We start from the raw sequence: 15,818 nt of genomic DNA on the forward strand, positions 1-15,818 counted from the left end.
TATGACCAATCTAGGTAGCATATTGAAAAGCAGAGACATTACTTTGCCAACAAAGGTCCGTCTAGTCAAGGCTTTGGTTTTTCCTGTGGTCATGTATGGATGTGAAAGTTGGACTGTGAAGAAGGCTGAGCACCGAAGAATTGATGCTTTTGAACTGAGGTGTTGGAGAAGACTCTTGAGAGTCCCTTGGACTGCAAGGAGATCTAACCAGTCCATTCTGAAGGAGATCAGCCCTGGGATTTCTTTGGAAGGAATGATGCTAAAGCTGAAGCTCCAGTACTTTGGCCATCTCATGCGAAGAGTTGACTCATTGGAAAAGACTCTGATGCTGGGAGGGATTAGGTGCAGGAGGAGAAGGGGACGACAGAGGATGAGATGGCTGGATGGCATCACAGACTCAATGGATGTGAGTCTGAGTGAACTCCGGGAGTTGGTGATGGACAGGGAGGCCTGGGGTGCTGCGATTCATGGGGTTGCAAAGAGTTGGACACGACTAAGCGACTGAACTGACCTGAAGAATAGTATCTTGTTACTGTCTTAATTTGAACATCCCTAATTACTAATGAGATTAAGCATCTTTTGGTACATTATTCTGTATTTCCTCCTTCTTAAATGTAATTCAGGTCAAATGTTTGGTCTACTTTTTATTAGATGGCTTATGTACTTTTTATGGCTTTGTAAAAATCAATATATTGATTCTATATCATTCATACTAAACATTTGTGCATTATCTCTGTCACAAATATGTTCTCCCTGTTTGTCATTTGCCTTTAACTTTACTTTTGGGTCATTTAACAAACAGAAACTCTTAAATGAATTGTATATATATATTGGCCACATGCTGTGTGATTTGTGGTATCTTAGTTCCTCAGGAGTGAGAGCTCAGACCGTCAGGAAATTCCCAGAAAACTCTTAATTGTAATGTAGCTTAATTTATCAATATTTTCATTTTTGTTTAGAAATTTTCTGTTCTTTAGTAAACTCTTTTGTATCAGTTCAGTTCAGTTCAGTTCAGTTGCTCAGTCGTGTCCGACTCTTTGCAACCCCATGAATTGCAGCATTATTTTTTAGGAAGTTCATATGAACTGTGTGATAGTGAGGTCTCAGGGCAGGCACCCTTACTAAAAGGGGCATCATTCTCAAAACAAAAACACAAAAAAAAACCTCACATTTTCCAGCTCCATGGGCAAATAATTTAAAACCAGGTTAAATTTGGTTTACAAATCTAATCTGGATTAGCACATCCTGTCTATTTTTCTAGTGAACAGCCCTGGGATTTCGTACCGTGAACATGCACCTAAATATCATCTCCCTTCATCCCATTAGAGGTACTGAGCTGGGCGGATGGCCCGTGGAGAATCAGAGTGCCCTGCTGATGGAGTTTATCTTGCTGGGATTTCCTCTCAGCAGGCAGGTGGAGCTGCTGTTCCTGGTGTTCCTGCTGCCCGCGTTCCTGCTGACGCTCCTGGGAAACCTGCTCATCATCTCCGTGGTGCTGTCCTGGGCCCGCCTCCACACCTCCATGTACGCAGCCTCTCCATCCTGGACATCCTCTTCACCTCTGTCATTTCCCCAAAGCACGGGCCAACTTAGTATCTGGTGATAACACCATCTCCTTTGCTGGCTGTATCACCCAGTACTATTTCTACTTCTTCCTGGGCACGGTAGAGTTTCTCCTGCTGACAGTCATGTCCTATAACTGCTGCGCCACCATCTGCTACCCCCTGTGGTACAGCACCATCATGAGGCCCCCTGTCTGCATCAGGACAGTTGTGTTCTCTTGGGCAGGAAGCTTCGTATCTGTGCTCTTTCCAACCATCCTCATCTCCCAGCTGCCCTTCTGTGACTCCGGCGTCATTAACCACTTCTTCCGTGACAGTGGACTTTGCTGGCCCCCACCTGTGCAGGCGCCACTGCCATCGAGCTGATGGATTTTATGCTTTCATCCACGGTCTTCCTCTGCGGCATAGTCCTCCTGGCCTTTTTCTACACGTACATCATCCTGACGATAGGAAGCATCCCTTCTGCAAGTGGAAGAAACAAGGCCTTCAAACCCGTGCTTCCCACTTGACCATAGTTGTGATTTCCAGCAGTATCGTGGTGTTTATCTATGTGACTCCCTCCCAGAAAGAATATCTGGAGGCCAACAAGTTTCCTTCAGTCCTGAGCAGTGTCGTGACTCCATTCCTCAACCCCTGCATGTGTACTCTGAGGAATGATACAGTGTTGAGGGTCCTCAGGGATGTGTGACTGGGTTCGAGCGGGTTTGGAAAAGAGGATGAGGACAATGCTGAGGAGAGGAGTGTCCTCTGTCAGTGGCCACAGAGGAGGGGGATAGTTCCTCTTCCTCTTCACTACCAGGTACCCACCGTGCACACTCCCAGTATTAAAAGAGAGGAATTTTTTAGGAAAGAAAAAGATAGGGGCATCCCGGGTGATCCAGTGGTTGAGACTCTGTGCTTCCCCTGCAAGGGGGGTGGCTATGATCTCTGGTCGGGGAACTAAGATCCCATATTCCATGCAGCATGGCCAAAAAGCAAAGATTAAAGAAAGAAATAAAAATAGAAGAGAGGACTTGCCTTAGCAAAAGACTGAGCTAGCTGAGGGATCCTGAGTGGTCTATAGCAGAAAGAAGCTGAGTTTAGAGACAGGGACTTGGACTCTGGCCTTGGTTCCAACTCTAACTCTGTGGCCACGGTGGTGTCACCGTGTCACCTGCCACTCTGGCCCTCAGTGCTCTCCTCTGACGTGCATCAGGGCTTGACTTGATGATCTCCAAGTTCTGTCCACACTGAATATTCCAAGAATTGCAGAAGGGTCTACAGGCTGTGTGTGTCCTGTTTGAAGTCCCAACATATTTGACCCCCTTTCCTCATGGATCCTGAATACAACTCTTCTATCAACTTGACACAAAGTCTTCCCTAGTTTGTTCGCCATGGACGCCCTTTCCTTCTGTTTTCTCTAGGAATCTTTCTAGGAATAATCTTCATTATTCTCCAGGCCACCGTCATATCCTGTGACCCACTGTCTTCCCTCAGTGGACATTTGGAATGACTGTGGTGGATATATGTAGTCCGTGTTATTTAATAACACTGCTTTCTGTGCTAGAACACATTCATAACACCCAACACTCTTCCATTCTTATGTAAGACATACCCTGTTCCCTCAGCTTCCAAGGACTGACCCACGGATGGATAATTTGACTGAAGGCACAATCCATTGCCTGGCCAGTGATCTATGACCTGTGTGGCTTGGCTGGGACAGATAAATTGTACAAACAAATGTCTCTTTTTTGAGAGTCTGAACTAACAGATGTAGTGATTCTATCAGACAATGGTGATGTTGCCTCTGGAAGCTCAAGGAGACTTGGTGCCTGGAGTGGCCATTTGGGGCAGGTACAAGCTGATGAGTAATTACTTTGGTTGGGGAAGGGGTCCCTCCATCTCTTCTCTTTTTTTTTTCTTTTTTTTGTGATTGAAGTGTAGTTGATTTACAATTTGTGTTAGTTTCAGGTGTACACCAAAGTGATTCAGTTATACATATTCAGTTATGTATATTCACATATGTGTATATATGAATACATATTCTTTTTCAGACACTTACCATTATAAGTTATTGCAACAAGCTGATGAGTAATGAGGAGCCCCGTCTGCCCATCATAGAGAGCAATAGAGAAAACAGAAAATAGAGAAGAGATGGGTGAGAGTCAGCTCAGTTGCAGAGACATGAGAGTGAAGAACCCTCTTCTCTAATGATTTCTCAGGTCAAGACGCTGACAATTTTATTCCCTATTCCTGGATTTGATGAGGTTGTCTGTACCCGTATATCAAACCCCTCTTCATTGAGCACTTTTGAGAAGGTCATTATTTCTCATGACTCAAAAACAGTTTGACTAAAGCTCTCTTTCTGCACCAAGTGTAGCCCTTCCCCCTTACTGAGGAATTAGAAAGATGCCTATTTCTAACTAAACTTTTTGAATTCTTGGTGCCCAAACACTGCCTGAGATATTTGACTGGCACCATGTAGGTCTATGGCTCAGGTGAGCTCAAGCCAGATTTTTTTCAATGTCACCAGAAACAGTAGGGTTTACAGTCCTGTCCTCCTTGACCTCTAGCACTGCAGTATACACCTTGCCCGAATTAACACCTGTGCTTTTCATGGAACACACACCTAAGGCAACTCTGTAGAGTGCTGTGGAAACAAAGGCCACTCAGATGAGAATAGGGGCTATGGACTTCCCTGATGGGCCAGTGGCTGAGACTCTGTGCTTCTGATGCAGGGGGCCCAGATTCAATCACTGGTCAGGGAACTAGAACGCAAGTGGTGACAAATGGTGTGGTCAAGACCTCTTACATCTGTCACAGGTAATATCCTAATTTCATCTGGTAATTGCATAGCCATCTGTTAGCTAATTAGCTTTATCCAGAGGAAAAATAAACTTCTCATATCTTTATGACAGAAGGTAGTTTGAGAGTGAGGTGTCCTCCAAGCTAGGTTCCTATTCTCTCATGGAGACTGGGAGGAAGGGTGCCATCTTTCCTGATTCTACTTCAAAGAGATGGTTCCAAGGTCCTGAAGAAAGACTTGCTGGGTCACAAAGCTGGTCAGAGGCTGATTGAAAATTTAAAACTAAAGATTTATGCACATTTAAGATTTATATACATAAACATACTTTAATATTTATGTACATTTCAAAGAACAGACAGAACTCACAAGTTTTCTGAAGTATATGTCTCAGAAAAGGGAAAGAGACAAAAAATTTGTCTCTTTTTCAACACGGAGAATTTAGCCTTGTAGGTGAAAAATTAATCTAATAAACAAATGGAAACTTTCATTTGAGCTGACTTTGAGGATTATAACCCAAGAAGAGCATCTCAGAAAGCTCTGAGAACTGTTGAACCAGTAAAAAGTCAAGGCACAGTTATATGAGTTTCTTGACATATGACAGAGGGTTGTATATCAAATGACACATTATTGACAGTTTATGTAATCCAGATCTAAACTTCATTATGGGCTTCCCTGGTGGTTCAGATGACAAAGAATCTGCCTGCAATGTGGGAGACCTGGGTTCAATCCCTGGGTTGGGAAGATCCCCTGGAGAAAGGAACGGCTACCCAGTCCAGTATTCTTGCCTGGGAAATCCCATGGACAGAGGAGTCTGGCAAGCTACAGTCCATTGAGAGAGTCGCAGAGAGTCTGACACGAATGAGCGACTAACACACACATACACACACACACACTTCATCATGGTAGATCAAGTTACACCTTATAAGATCAAAAAGAAATGTTATTTTTTGGGGGTGTGGCCTCCCTATGTGGCAAGTGGGATCTTCCCTGATCAGGGATAGAATCCGTGTCCCCTGCACTGGGAACCCAGAGTCTTAACCATTGGACAATCAGGGAAGTCCAGAAATGCTATCTTTAAGGAGTTCTCTTGTTGATTCTAAGAGAATGTTGCTTTCTATGTTTGAGCAGGTATTCCTGCAAACTGGGGAGGTTTGGTTGATGCATAATTCAGATATACAATGCTCAGTGGGGAAGAGAGGAAGCTAAAGGGCAGAGAAGAAATTTTTCTGTTTAAATTTTTCTTGTCTTGCTATAAAATATGAATTCTACCTCACAGCCTCATACTTTACTTCTGTTTGACCTTACTCAGCCCTCTGGGAGTCCATTCCTGCAATGCTTTTTGCTTTCTCCAAGCTTTGTCAACTATCAGGTAAATGCCTGTGCTGGGCTAGGTAGGAATCAAAGTGAGCACACCTGATTCCCATGGCTCAGACGGTAAAGCGTGGGAGACCTGGGTTCAGTTTCTGGGTTGGGAAGATCCCCTGGAGAAGGAAATGGCTACCCAGTCCAGTATTCTTGCCTGGGAAATCCCATAGACAGAGGAGCCTGGTAGGCTACAGTCCATGGGGTCGCAAAGAGTCGGACACGACTGAGCGACTTCACTTGCACTAGTGACAGATGAATATAAATCAAAATGAGGATCACTTTTGACCGGAGAGCTTTTTTGTTTCTGATCTCTAATTTTTAACTGTAAAAATACATTCATTGTAAAATTTCAGCCAGTCCTGAAAATAAACAATGAGAATGTTATCAGCCTATTCTACTCTCCAGCAGCAAACATTATTAATGAAGCAATTTATGCTTTTGAGACCACGCACCTCAGATGGGTCTTGAACTCACATCTTTTAACTGAGATCATACACTTGGTCTTAGGACTTAATAAAGCTTAGGTTCTTGATGTATTGTCACAGAAAGAATTCAGTTAGAGACAGTAATAGGTAAGAAGTGGACTTAGGAGAAGCACATTCCACAGACAGAGTGTGGACTGTCAGAAGGTGAGAGGCCCTAAAATATGGGGTGGTTAGTTTTTATGGGTTGAGTAATTTCATAGGCTAATTTAACTGGGAGATTTCCAGGCATTAGGCCACTGCCCACTTTTTGGCCTTTCATGATTGGCCTCAGAACTGTCATGACACTGGTGGGTGTGTCATTTAGCATGCTAATGAATTATAATGAATGTATAATGAGTCTCAAGGTCCACTGGAAGTCGAATCTGCTGCCATCTTGAGCTGCGTTGGTTCTAACCAGTTTTTTGTTTTTTGTTTTTTTTATCTTTCAAACTTTTATTTAAGGGAACTGATCCATGATGGATTTTAGATCTTGTTGAATGCAGCCACATCCACAGACTGTACCTACTTGTCGAAAGCAGTGATCTGCTCCTCCAGCATATCTGTTCCAACTTTGTCGTCTTCAACTACACATTGTATTTGAAGTTTTTTAATGCCATACCCAACCAGAACTAGTTTAGAAGAGCCCCAGACCAAGCCGTCTGCTTGAATGCTTCTGACACATTCCTCTAGTTTTGCCGTATCGGTCTCATCATCCCAAGGTTTCACGTCTAATAAGATGGAAGACTTGGAGACAAGTGCTGGCTTTTTGGCTTTCTTTGACTCATACTGGGCAAGGCGTTCTTCTCTTAGCCTCTTGGCTTCTCCACTTTCCTCCTCCTCCTCAGATCCAAAGAGATCAATGTCATCATCATCTTTACTATCTGTAGCTCCTCTTACTGTGGTGTCTTCCACATTAACAGGACCATACTTGCCCAAAGCTTTCTTCAGTCCTGGCAGGCTGGCCTTTTCCTTCTCATAAGATTTGATGTGATTATACCGATGCAGGGCATGACACAAGTCGGCAGGTGGTGGGCCAGAGACGGCTTCAAATACTGCCACATCTGCTTGTGACGGCACGCACCCCTCAATGTAACTCTTGTCCTCCAAGTAGTCACTGAGCACCGGAGGCCAGCAGGGCTTTTCAAGTCTCCAAAACCCATGGCGATGGCTAATCTAGAACAGGAGGCAGTGGAGGAAAAGAGGCGAGCAACCGGTCAGCGCCAAGCGCTGAGGAAAAAAGGCGGTTCCAACCAGTTTTTGTCATACCCTACCGCTGAGTCTTTCTTTTAAAGCTTGTTCCCTGCCCCCTTCCCTCCTGTTTCACTTGGAGAACATGCACATATTTATTTATACAAACTTTTATTTTACAAAAATGGGGTGGCATTATATGAGTTATCTGCAAATTGATATTTTAAAATATCATTCCATGTCAATACCAAGAAAACTACATAATTTACTTTTAGATGTCACATTTATAAACAGTGGACACTGAGATTTCTAGTATATTGTTAATGGTGCTAAAATTTATTAGCATAAATTCCTACTCTTAGTTCTTGTTGTTGTTTAGTCAGTAAGTTGTGTCCAGCTCCTTTGCGACCCCATGGACTGTAGCCTGTCAGGCTTCTCTGTCTGTGGGATTTCCCAGACAAGAACACTGGAGTGGGCTGCCATTTCTTCTCCAGGGGGTCTTCCTAACCCAGCGATTGAACCCGCATCTCTTGCATTGCAGGCAGGATTTTTTTTTACTGCTGAGCCACTAGGGAAGCCCTGATTATTTTGTAATAGAGTATAAAAGTTTCTTCTTCCCTATTACAGGGTGACTGCATTTTTATATTCTATATTTATTGATATAGAAAGAATACATGTATACATACATATGTTTAAAAGTATTTAATGCGGTTATTTCTAGATAGTATAATTATGGATGATTTTTAAAAATATTTTAATTAATTAATGTATTTATTTATTTTTGGCTGCACTTGGGTCTTTGCAGCTGCTTTTGAGCTTTCTCTAGTTGTGGCGAGTGGGGGCTACTCTCTAGTTGCGGTTCGTGAGCTTCTCATCGTGGTAGCTTCTCTTGTTGCGGTACTTGGCCTTTCTGTGCACGGGCTTCAGTACAGTAGTTGCCGCTCACAGGCTTAGTTGCTCCAAGGCATGTGGAATCTTCCCGGACCACGGATCTAACCGATGTCCCCTGTATTGGCAGGCAAAATCCTATCCACTGGACCACTAGGGAAGTCCTGAATGATTTTTTAAAAGTCCCGCTTCTCCTTATTTCTTTAAAATGAAAATGTTTTGTTCACACAAAAACGGAAAAATTTCCCAGAACTGAACTTCTGCTCAGGTCAGAGTCCAGTGGAACCATCGCATCTACCTAGGAATGCAAGGAATGAGCCCTAACATTGCATTGGTTTTTTTGGCAGCCTCATCCTTTAGCATTTCAAACTGACCTTTCAGTCCACTAAAACCTTCATATTGGTTTAACATTTTCACATGAGCTGTGTCCTTGCTTTACTTGTTTGGTTCATTTTTTAGTGTAAGAAACTTGTCATTTGTCCCTGCTCATAGTTTGATCACATCAGAAAACAACCAGTGCAGTTTTCTAATTGGTGAAGGCTCTTTTTTCCTCAGCAGGATCCTTTGGGGGAAACAAAATACTGGAGCTTCACACAGGAGAACTAGCTGTCCCCTTTGAGCCGCTCAGGTGATTTTTCTTGGAACATTTTGAAATCTGACTTGAAATCTATAAAAGTTATGCCTGACCATCTTTCTTCGACATTCCAGGAAGCGACAAAATCAAAATAGAAAGAGACTCATAGACACAGAGGACAAAGGAGTGGTAGCCAAGGGGTCAGGGGTGAGGGAGCAGGTGAAATGGGCGAACGGGATTAAGAGGTACAGACTCCTAGCTATAAACTAAACAAGTCATGGGATGTAATGTACAGCACACGGACTAATGTCAATAATATTGTAATAACTGTGTCGGTGACAGATGGTTACTAGGCTTATCATGGTGATCATTATATAATGTATAAAAATACTAATCACTATGTTGTATGCCTGAAACTAGTATAACATACCAATTATAATTCAATGTAAAAAAAATTCTTATACGTGAAATTGTCAGTAGGGCAAGAATGTACTAGGTGCTCTGCTTCCAGCAGAGGGAGACTTGGAGTTGATGCCTTGGTTCTGGGACCTCTGGCGCCTTAGTATCTTGCCTTGGAACAGTTTTGCAACCTCAATTTAAAAAGCATCATCCCTCCATGTCTTCCTTTCATCTTAACATCTATTCTGTAACTCCTGCCAGGTGTTATTTTCCTGTCATCCAAATGCTTTCACTTGCAGTTTTGTGATTTCCTTTTGGACTTATACACTCACTGTTGAGTCTTTAATTAGATCTGCTTCCTCTGAACACTGTTATCTTTCCATGGTCATCCTCCAGTCGTGAGTTCTACGTCAGCTATTGGCCTTCTCGTGAAAAGATTCAAGTTCCTTTCCCATTCTGGTCATCTTTGATGCAGCACTTCCAGGCTTTAGGATTTTATTAAAAGTTAACTAATTACAGGGGGAAAATCTCTCGAAATTGATAAAAAAGAAATGATATTCCCTCTTATTCCAAACAATCTTAGAATGTCACCATTTTTTCATAAAAGAACATAGCTTAATCTTTGTAGGGTTAGAAAGGCTATAATTTCAGAATTAAAAAGTACTGAAAAAATATTATTTCATTTTAGACCGGAAGTCCTTTGTCACGGTCCAGCTGCAGTCTGCAGACTCAGGCAGGAAACTACTACTGTAATACCTGTTTGTTTGCTTGTGTTTTTTTTTTTTTGCTAGTTTTTAATTAATTTATTTTTAAATTAAGGATAATTGCTTTACAGAATTTTGTTTTCTATCAGACCTCAACATGAATTAGCCATAGGTATACATAAGTCCCCTCCCTCTTGAACTTTCCTCCTGTCTCCCTCCCCATCCCGCTCCTCTAGGTTGATGCAGAGCCCCTGTTTGAGTTCCCTGAGACATACAGCAAATTCCCATTGGTTATCTATTTTACATACAGTAATATAAGCCTCCATGTTACTCTTTCCATACATCTCACCCTCTCCTCCCCTCTCCCCGTGTCCGTAAGTCTGTTCTCCATGTCTGTTTCTCCATTTTAATATTGATTTATTTATTTGGTTCTCTCAGGTCTTAGTTTGGCTTCCCAGGTGGTCCAGTGGTAAAGAATTTGCCTGCCAGTGCAGGAGACATAGGAGAAGCAAGTTTGATCCTTGGGTTGGGAAGATCTCCTGGAGAAGGAAAGGGCAACCCACACCAGAATTCTTGCCTGGAAAACTCGATGGGCAGAGGAGCCTGGTGGGCTACAGTCTGTGGGTCACAAAGAGTCAGACACGACTGAGTGACTGCACACACACACACACACACACACACACACGGGTCTTAGTTGCGGCGCACAGGCTGGGATCTTTAGTTGAGTCATGTGAACTCTTAGTTGCGGTAGGTAGGATCTAGTTCCTTGACAGGGATTGAACCCTGGCCCCCTGCATTGGGAGCCCAGAGTCCTAGCCACTGGACCACCAAGGAAGTCCCTGTAATACATATTTAGGCAGCTTTATTTGGACACTTTTCTCTTTCCTTGAAAATTATGGGAAGTACATGATGCCCATGTTTTTAGTTACTGTATAATTTACCAGAGGTCCATAAATCTTTTGTTATAAGTCAGAAGCCCTCCCCCAAATCCTGTTCTCTGACCCCATTTCAATTATCAGGTGTCAGCCTTGTGCTCTTTCTTTTCCAAAGTCAGACTCTTCAGTTCAGTTCAGTTCAGTTCAGTTCAGTCGCTCAGTCATGTCCCACTTTTTGTGACCCCATGAATCACAGCACGCCAGGCCTCCCTGCCCATCACCAACTCCCGGAGTTCACTCAGACTCACGTCCATCGAGTCAGTGATGCCATCCAGCCATCTCATCCTCTGTCATCCCCTTCTCCTCCTGCCCCCAATCCCTCCCAGCATCAGAGTCTTTTCCAATGAGTCAACTCTCTGCATGAGGTGGCCAAAGTACTGGAATTTCAGGTTGAGCATCATTTCTCCCAAAGAAATCCCAGGGCTGCTCTCCTTCAGAATGGACTGGTTGGATCTCCTTGCAGTCCAAGGGACTCTCAAGAGTCTTCTCCAACACCACAGTTCAAAAGCATCAATTCTTCAGTGCTCAGCCTTCTTCACAGTCCAACTCTCACATCTATACATGACTACTGGAAAAACCATAGCCTTGACTAGACGCTTCACACAGATGAAAATACCATCCCCAACCCAACATCCTTCAGAGTCATCTTTGTCCCAGGCTACTTAAGGTTGTATAACTTGTTTTCTTTTTTTTTTTCAAAATCTTTATCTTTTATTTATTTATTTATTTTTTTCTTTTTTAATTCTTACATGCATTCCCAAACATGAACCCCCCTCCCACCTCCCTCCCCATAACATCTTTCTGGGTCATCCCCATGCACCAGCCCCAAGCATGCTGCATCCTGCGTCAGACATAGGCTGGCGATTCAAAAAAAATATGGAACGCTTCACGAATTTGCGTGTCATCCTTGCGCAGGGGCCATGCTAATCTTCTCTGTATCGTTCCAATTTTAGTATATGTGCTGCCGAAGCGAGCACTGTATAACTTGTTTTCACATGTATCAACTCAAATACGAGATTGCCTAGTTATAACAGACTCCACATCAGGCCTCAGAACACACTGGAGGAAGGAGTATCATTAGCAAGGTCAGGTCTGCAGAGCATTCCTCCTGCCCCTTTACAGAATCACCAACCAACAGACTGGGATCTTGTCTTCCTGGGTTGGAGGAGGGCTCTGTCCTTCTATTGGCATCAACGGATCCTCCTTAATCTAGGAATTCATTGTACTCACAAGTGTCAAGCTAGGATTGTCTTTCCTCCTCAACCTTAGTGAAGAGTGGTATTTAGTAGGATAAAGGTAAAGACTTCTCTGGTATAATAATGGTGAACTTATGCTATGGAAAACAGTCAACATGAACAAATGAAGAAATGGTTTGTCTTGAGCTATTCCCCCTGGATGGTGTTGGGACTGACCCTCAAAATCTCAGGTGCCTCACTTGCTTCTCTCCGCTAGACTAGGACCCTGGGGACTTCCCTGGTGGTCCAGTGGTTGAGATGTGGGTCTGATCCTTGGTTGGGGAACTAGGACCCCACATGCTGTGGGGTAACTAAGCCCATGCACTGCCATAACTGAAGAGAAGCCCAGGTACTGAAACTAAGACCTGACACAGCAAATAAATATTAAAAAAAAAAGAGAGAGAGAGTTATAGATAGACCAGGACCCTGGTAGAGAGGGTGGAGCTCAGAGAGAAAGGACCCTCTAGACCCCATCTAAGAAGGATTCAGTGTGAACTGATAGGTCACATGATGAGAAAAGTGATGTCTTGCACCAATTATTACACACTACCATCAGTCAGTAGGATTATTTTCTATCTGGTTACAAACTGTACCTGCAGCTGTGGGCTTTCGGTATGACATGCCAGAGTGAAGAGAGGTATTCATCAAGATTTCATCACCCCTTTGGCAATGAAATCAGACTGCATTTTTAGCACACGTATTTTGGTGTCTGTCCTCGAGGAGGAAGTTATATTCAGCACATTTCCTGCTAGCCACCGAACGGTGCAAGACCTTCTGAGTCTGGAGTTAGTCACAGCCCTTTTTGTCTGTCTGTGGAAGGTCTCCTTGTAAACTGCTGGCCTGTGAGGGGCCTGAATTTATAGCGTGAACTGTAGCCATAAATCCTTAGAACCCACCAGGAAAAGTGCCGATTGGGTGGTATGTGCATAGTAATTTCTTAGTCCCTGCCCTGGGAAGGTTAGGAAGGCCCCAGTCAGATAGAGTGTGTGTGTTTACACACTGGCATGCATTCATGTGCTGGGTGTGGTAGTATAAACAGGGCACTCTGACTGACCTTCCTTAGACTTAAAAAAAATTTTTTTTTAACTGGAGTATCGTTGATTTACAATGTGTTAGTTTCTGTTGTACAGCAAAGTGAATCAGCTATACATATACATGTATCCATTTTTTTTAGATTCTCTTCCCATATAGGTTATTACAGAGTATTGAGAAGAGTTTCCTGTATAACTAGTGTATAACTATACATTAGTCAATCTACTTTATTTATCAATTACAATTTCCCAATTTATCCCCTCCCTCTTTTCTCCCCTGGTAGCCGTAAGTTTGTTTTCTACCTCTGTGACTCTATTTCTGTTTTGTAAACAGGTCCATTTGTACCCTCAGATCCTTCTTGTACCTGCTTCTGAGCACTGTGTTTGCACTGTGCTGGAAAATCAGGTCAGTATGTTATGCAGCCTCCCAAAGAGAAGTGGTTCTGGAGGAAACAGGGGATGGACTTTCAGGGCCATAGGCCCTACTTCTCCACATGGATCTTCTGTGTCAAGGGTCAGAGACACAAAGTCCCTTAGATCAGTGCCTGCAGACAGGGGGGCATCAGAATCTCCCAGGGCATGTGTTTAAATGTAGATGTCACGGTCTAACTCCACACAGGTAGACTGAATCAAACTCTGGGCTATACAGTCTGGGAATCTATATTTTAAAAAGTACCCCAAGTTGTTTTGTGATGTGAGCAGGTTTGCTGACTACTGTCTCACCTGGCCTTTTCTCCAAGGGGATGGTAGCAGCACTCAGTGGACTCAGTGTTGACATCAAGTCCTTTTGACTTTACCTCATAAACATTTCTTGCATCTTCTATGTGTCCACTAGTCCCTGGACAAGTCCAGGCTGCCAGCATCTCTGGCCTGGACCACTGCAGTGGCCTCCAAGCTTCCCCTGCAGGGACTCGTCCCCCACCAGTCAGTACTCCACATAGCAGCAGCGAGAGTGGTCATTTTCAGTCTCAGATTCTGTCACACTCCCCCAGATTCTGACCTTCACTCCAGTTATTTCTTCCCACTGCTTTTATTTATTTATTTTACATTTTAAGCCTAATTTTATTCTGAGTATCAATTACAAGAAAAGTGTTTTAAGCCACAGAATTTTTCATAAATAAGTAAAAGTTCAATAGCTCCATTATAGATGTATTACAAAGCAAATACAGTGAGGAGCTGGATTCACAACTGAAGAAAATTATACACATTACAGTGACTAGAATTACCATTATAAGGGCTGGAGGACGACTGGAATTACTTCTTCTCTGATGGTATTTCTAAAACGCATTATTCATAGTGATGGTAGTAACTATCCACAGGTTTTCAAAAACTATAGAGGGAGAGATGCTTTCTTTCATTTATTTTATTCTTTTTTAAACACAGAGCTTACATCTGGGCAAAAATTACTACCAAAATTGTATAAATATAGAACCAGATATTTGATTATTTTATATTTATTTGTATACCCTAAAGAGAAATAAATCTAAATTACTTGGTATCATAAAGAGTAAAATTTTTCTTTATAAATAGCCATAAATATTAGGACAAATTAAAAGAAGAAAAAAAAATATTGAGACAAATTTCTCAAAACCTCTGAATTCTGAATTTAAAAATAGTTTTTCATTGTACTGAAATGATTTAAACTTAATGAAAGGAGATAAGATATAGAAAAAGCTACAAGGAAACAACTAGGAGATATTTAGTATACTTAGGGAGAATTTGGGGGGGCAAGAGGAGAAAGGGATGCCAGAGGATGAGATGGCTGGACGGCACCACTGACCCAACGGACACGAGCCTGAGCGAACTCCGGGAACCGGCGATGGACAGGGAGGCCCGGCGCGCAGTGATTCATGGGGTCGGAAAGAGTCGGACACGACTGAGCGACCGAACCTAACCGAACCGAACTGAACTGAAAACAATGTAAGTATCTACGGATTTCTTTTCAGGAAGCTTACAAAGAACTACCCAGAAAAAGATGCATTTTTTTTCTGCTCCCCAAGTCTCCTATTAAATATAGCCAAGATATTTTCAATTTTGCTATAACATCTAATGTATTGCTGATGTGCAATATACATGAAAGAACTACTCAGTTTTACAAAGAGGCTGCTTCTGTTCAAGTTGACTTTATCTTCTGCTGGGATTTTACAATCACTGCTTCATTTTTATATTTTCCGTCTCATAATATATGGCACTTGTACTAGGCTCCTCCGTCCATGGGATTTTCCAGGCAAGAGTATTGGAGTGGGTTGCCATTGCCTTTTCCATTAAATATCACACATATGCATAAAACACAAAATTCCCATTGCTTTTAGATGAACAGACATTCTTCTCACAGCCAGAGGCCCGGATCCCCACCCCCTCCCCAGCCTCATCTCCCAGCCATTGTCCCTGCTAATCCACAGGCCCGCCCCACCCCCTTCACTGCCCTTCCTTCAGGCTTGGCTCAGAGGTCATCACCTCTCCAGATATGCCTTCCCAACCTCTCAGGGGCCACACTTTTCAGCTGCAGTTTTATACTGACTGATGTAATAATCTGATTAAACACAAGTTTCCATGTAGAATGTAATTTCCCATGAAGGCAGGGGCCATGTTTCTTCATTATCAGAGCCCTAGTGCTTGGCACACAGTAAGCTCTAGATACCTGCCTTGGGAATTCTTTGGCAGTCCAGTGGTTAGGACTCGGCACTC

The 15,818-nt window shown here is 42.9% G+C and overlaps 1 non-coding gene and 2 pseudogenes across 1 annotated transcript; 1 reads left to right on the plus strand and 2 right to left on the minus strand.

Moving 5' to 3' along the window:
• The first annotated feature begins 1,291 nt into the window (after positions 1-1,291).
• On the plus strand, positions 1,292-2,338 carry LOC138444050 (olfactory receptor 6J1-like; annotated as a pseudogene).
• A 4,282-nt stretch (positions 2,339-6,620) lies between these two features.
• Positions 6,621-7,336, minus strand: LOC138444083 (elongation factor 1-beta pseudogene; annotated as a pseudogene).
• Positions 7,337-11,734: 4,398 nt separating this feature from the next.
• On the minus strand, positions 11,735-11,841 carry LOC138444509 (U6 spliceosomal RNA). The gene has a single exon (XR_011258526.1). It is a non-coding gene; the product is annotated as a U6 spliceosomal RNA (small nuclear RNA).
• Positions 11,842-15,818: the final 3,977 nt, after the last annotated feature.

The sequence above is a fragment of the Ovis canadensis genome, chromosome 7 (genome assembly GCF_042477335.2).
Source record: "Ovis canadensis isolate MfBH-ARS-UI-01 breed Bighorn chromosome 7, ARS-UI_OviCan_v2, whole genome shotgun sequence".
NCBI lineage: Eukaryota > Metazoa > Chordata > Mammalia > Artiodactyla > Bovidae > Ovis > Ovis canadensis.